This window comes from Grammomys surdaster, unplaced genomic scaffold, assembly GCF_004785775.1.
Source record: "Grammomys surdaster isolate TR1022 unplaced genomic scaffold, NIH_TR_1.0 191, whole genome shotgun sequence".
NCBI lineage: Eukaryota > Metazoa > Chordata > Mammalia > Rodentia > Muridae > Grammomys > Grammomys surdaster.
Genome location: NW_021604636.1, coordinates 9,945,101 through 9,950,525, shown reverse-complemented (window position 1 = coordinate 9,950,525; position 5,425 = coordinate 9,945,101). Strand labels below are relative to the sequence as shown.

General features: G+C 42.5%; 1 pseudogene; it reads right to left on the bottom strand.

Moving 5' to 3' along the window:
- Positions 1 to 3,095: 3,095 nt before the first annotated feature.
- LOC114622705 lies at positions 3,096 to 4,171 on the bottom strand (annotated as a pseudogene).
- Positions 4,172 to 5,425: the final 1,254 nt, after the last annotated feature.

Genomic DNA, 5,425 nt, shown 5'->3' with positions numbered 1-5,425 from the left:
GAGGAGGAGGAAGAGGAGGAGGAAGAGGAGGAGGAAGAGGAGGAGGAGGAGGAGGAAAAGGAGAAGGAGAAGGAGAAGGAGAAGGAGAAGAAGAAGAAGAAGAAGGAGAAGAAGGAGAAGAAGCATGAAGCATAGATAATGTGCTCCTGGGGCCTTGCTTGTCTCTCACAACGGGGTCCAGTACAGCCTCAGAGGCCACTACTCATAATTTCCTGTCTTTCCATGGCTATCAGACATTCTATTCAGTGTATAAGGTCTGTCTGCTCCTGAAACTCACTGTGTGTGTCTGGCTCTGTGCAGCTGAAGTCAGTGTCAGTGTAAGCTCCAAATCAGAGCACATTACTTTCATGAAGCCTTTTTTAAAAATTGAGAGTACAATAAATGTTATCAGAGGCTCAGATAGTCACACTAGTGATTTCCAGAATGAACAGAGACTTCCTGTTTAGGAGGAAAAGGAGGAGGAAGAGGAGGAAAGGAGAAAGAGATGGAGGAGAAGGCTATGGCAGCAGATTACTTGTAACTACTGTGCAGTCTTGGTTCTGCAAAGCGTATTTATCCTCTAATACATTCACATATCATAATCATTTTGAAACCTTCAACACATGTCTTCTAATGGTGTCACTCTATATAATGAGATATGCAAATTAGAATATTATAGAGTCTTAATTTCATTATATCATTCAGAATTGTAAATGTTCAGCTAGTTATGGCTCAGATAGGGCAATCAGTAAAAGAGAAAAAAGAGAGAAGAAATATCCTTTTGGCTGTTTGACCGAAAATGAAATACACTCACATTGCTAATGGGAAAATTAATATGATCCTCAGATGTGTATTGTAACAGTGAGTTAACATGGATGGCCTCCAGAGTTAAATCATCACTTCCTAATAAATGCTTTATGAACCCTGACTTCAGCATTTTGGGGTCCGAAGGCACTATTTCATGTATTGTTTTAAAGCTTACGATAAACTCCCAAAGAAATAAAAAATGTACAAGTTGAAACTAATGTGGCTTGTCTGGTAAAGAATATGACAGAGCATATTCTCTGTCGTGGAGAAAATGTCTTTCATCTCATGTACTCCCCATGTCAGTAAATAATTTTTATGTTTCCTCCCAAACTCCAAATCCTGACATGATTTGTCAAGATGTGAGACTGGAATCTGGGAACCTTTTCAGTTTGAAAATAGGTGGCTTCATCCATGTGTTTCCAAGTTATGTATGAGCAAGTAAACTATATTAAGTGGCTGTATGCAGCCCCAGGAAAATACAAATCCATTTCATCTCCTGTGGCTGCCATGTTTTATTCTAAACCTGCAAGATCAGAGCCTTAAGAATGACAAACTATTGAAATAAATAACATTCCTTCATCCTTTAAAAATCAACTTATCCTCCCAATGGTCACCCCAATTCCCTTCTTCCATTTACACACAGATCCTTTTTTTATTCTTCTCTCATACGTTGCAGTACAGTCTGTACACTATATACAGTCAGTACAGTACAGTACTGGTGGCAGTTTCCCTCCCACCACTCGTCCTAACCCTCCCCCTCCCCTCCTCTCTCTCCCCTTTCATTTCCATTCAAAAAAAAAAAGGAAGAGAGGAAGGGAGTGAGGAGGAGGGGAGTAGGGAGGGAGGGAGGAAAAAGGAAAGGAAGGGAAGGGAAGGGAAGGGAAGGGAAGGGAAGGGAAGGGAAGGGAAGGGAAGGGAAGGGAAGGGAAGAGCAGGCCTCCCAGGGATATCAACTGAACAGGGTACAACAAGCTATAACAGGTCTAAGCACAAATCCTCATATCAAGGCTGGATGAGGCAATCCAGTAGGAGGGAAAGGATCCCAAGAGCAAGCAAAAGAGTCAGATACAACCATCACACCTACTGTTAGGAGTTCCACAAGAATGTCAAACTACACAATCTCAATGTATATGCAGAGGACCTAGCTCGGACCCATATAGAGTCCATGATTGTCACATCAGCCTTTGTGGTCCTCCATGAGCCTTGCTTTGTTGACTCTGTGGCCTTCATCCTTGTGATTAAACAACCATTCTTACTGCATTTAAAATCAATACTTCTCATACCGTAGCATAACTTCTGACATCACAGCCTCATCACGACCACCAGTCATCTGTGTGACTCTCCTCATTTCCAAAGGAACACTATGCTAGGACCATACACTTTCAAGTTGTCCTTATCTGGCTGACTTATTTTGTTTCTTGAACATTCTACCCAGACTGCACAGACCTTTAATCATATCAAAAAGAAGACAATTTTTAAGCAGAAAAATCACAACATTCTCTAAGACAATCTAGTTCTATCATTTGATCTGGAAAGGTATGGTTTACTCACTTACCTGAGAAGCAACAACACTGGGACTTCTCTGTAATGCTACATTGAATAACTTCATAATAATCTCAACAGCTTTCCAAGATGAGGCATGAAAATGTCATCCTATATTTCTGCCAGTATCATTATTTTCACAGTTACTATCTCTTGTCATTTCTTCTTTTATTTTTTATTCATTGTTGATATAAGAAGCCCACAAGTCATACTGATTTTTCACTCTAAATGTTTCTCACATTCTAGTCCTTTCTCCCTTGGTTTCTATCACCACCAATACACCAGCTACATCATGTTATACTTGTTACTTCATGGGCTTCATGAAATACTTCCTTTTAATATAGTCAATACCTCAGAGGGAGAAAACTCACCTAACCCTCTAGAGACTTGAGGCCCCTAGAGTCAGGATACCTGACAGAGGCAGGGTGGGACATCCTCTTGGAGATGGGAGAGGAGGAATGGGATGAGGAACTGTGGGAGGGGAACCGGGAAGGAGGGGCAAAAGCTGGACTGTAAAAAGGTAAAAGTAACGTGTGTGTGTGTGTGTGTGTGTGTGTGTGTATTCAATAAATTGCTTCTAGTTCAACATTATAAGTGCATCAATTTTTTATTTCACTTTTCTAAAAGTTTTTTGGGGGGGTAGGTGCAGCAAACTTTTATTGATGGTATTTAAGAGAGTGAGAGGGCTCCCTAGTCCCCTCCTGTTATTATGGGGGTCTGGGATAGAAATTGTGAGGGAGATGCTCAGTGTTGGGGACAGGGACTCCTCAGCAACCGAAGGCCTCTCTGTTGCTCTCAGTGTCCTTACTGGGGTGGGTGGTCCAGGGTTTTTTACTCCTTGAGGCCATGTAGGCCATGAGGTCCATGACCCTGTTACTGTAGCCATATTCATTGTCATACCAGAAAATGAGCTTTACAAAGTTGTCATTGAGAGCAACACCAGCCCCAGCATCAAAGGTGGAAGAGAGTTGCTGTTGAAGGCTGTCCCAGGAGACAACCTGGTTCTCAGTGTAGCCTAGGATGCCCTTCAGTGGGCCCTCAGATGCCTGCTTCACTATCTTCTTGATGTCATCATACTTGACAGGTTTCTTCAGGCGGCATGTCAGACTCACAATGGATACATTGGATGTAGGAACATGGAATACCATGTCAGTGAGCTTCCTGTTCAGCTCTGGGATGACCTTGCCCACAGTCTTGGTAGCACCAGTGGATGCAGGGATGATGTTCTGGGCAGCCCCACGGCAATCACGCCACAGCTTTCCAGAGGGGCCATCCACAGTCTTCTGAGTGGCAGTGATGGCATGGACCGTGGTCATGACCCCTTCTACATGTCAAACTTGTCATGGATGACCTTGGCTAGGGAGGCTAAGTAGTTGGTTGTGCAGGATGCATTGCTGACAATCGTGAGTGAGTTGTCATATTTCTCCTGGTTGACACTCATCACAAACATGGGGTCATCAGCAGAAGGAGCAGAGATGATGACCCTTTTGGCCCCACCATTCAGGTGGGTCCCAGCCTTCTCCATGGTGGTGAAGATACCAGTAGACTCCACAACATACTCAACACCAGTATCACCTCATTTGATGTTAGCGAAATCTCATTCCTGAAAGGTGGTAATGGGCTTCCTGCTGATGACAAGCCTCCCATTCTCAGCCTTGACTGTGCCTTTGAATTTGCCATGGGTGGAGTCGTACTAGAACATGTAGACCATGTAGTTGAGGTCAATGAAGGGGTCATTGATGGCAACAATCTCCACTTTGCCAGATGCAGAGCAGAAGGCAGCCCTGGTAACCAGGTGCCCAATACTGCCAAATCCGTTCACACCAACCATCTTGTCTATGGGACGAGGCTGCCACTGCACAAGAAGATGCAGCTGTCTCTGGAACAGGGAGGAGCAGAGAGCCCTAAAAGTTTTTGATGGATATCCAATAACAAAAAAAAAAAAAAGGTTCAAACTACATAGTCTGGAAAACTTTCACAAAACTCTACCTCGTGTTAGCATTTCTTCATTCTCTCAGTCCTGCTTGACTGGCATGGCAGATTCTATTGGAGGTCAGAGTCCATGAAGAATGCACTCAAGTTCAGGAAGTATCTCAAAGCCAGAATCATGATCAACTGTGTTAAATGTGAATAGAAGCTGACTAGAGATGGATCAGAAAAATCTAAGTCAAAAAGGTAATATCTCAACAGTTCATAAGCAATTCCCTAATCACAGAAAGAAAGGATAAAGATAAGTATTTCTTCCTTGCTGTCTCTTTAATGTGCACCTGCTCAGAACATCAACCAAGATGCACCTTACTCAGACTGCAGTTTCATATGAGATCCAAAATGGCAAGTGCATAAGTGGTAACAAATGCTTAAGCCTTTTTGTCTTTGCCTATAATGTGCTTTGGAGAAAGAATAAGAGGGAGGTGTGAGGGGATGCAGATAGAGACAATAGACTTGGGCTCTAATCTTGCCTCCAATGTGTGGCAATTAGATAATTTAAACTCTCTAAATGTCTTTTCTGACTTGTAAACCAAGGATTATAACACTTAGCTTCTGTGCATTTATACATACACATGAACAGTACCAGGGACTGATCGTAGAACATCCTACATGCACAGCTCCACTGCTGGGCTGCAACCCTAGCCATCCAGGGCAGCTTATACTTCTGCTTCGTTAGCTGTTCCAACTTCACATCTTCTTGGTTGCAGTTCTATGGCATTACTGTGCTACCATTTAGGGTTTTTATTTTCTCTACCTTCCCAATTCTAAAGTCCGGCACAGCCACCAAATATATATTTTATTGACAATTAAATTTTTAAACATAAAATGTCCAAGTTGAAAAGATGAATTGTCATCAGATGTAAGCCTTTCATTTGAGTTCATTGTCAGAAATGATGCATTTGGTGGATAACAAGTGAGATCTAATCCCACCTTCCTGATTTAACCTTGTCACGTGAAAGCTGTGCATTGCAGTTAAACAATGTCTCTCCTGGCATGAACTGAAGTAGGTAATGGAGGAGGGAGACATTTTAGCTAGACAGCCAGAGAAACAAACAACACTCAGATAGATAGATAGATAGATAGATAGATAGATAGATAGATAGATAGA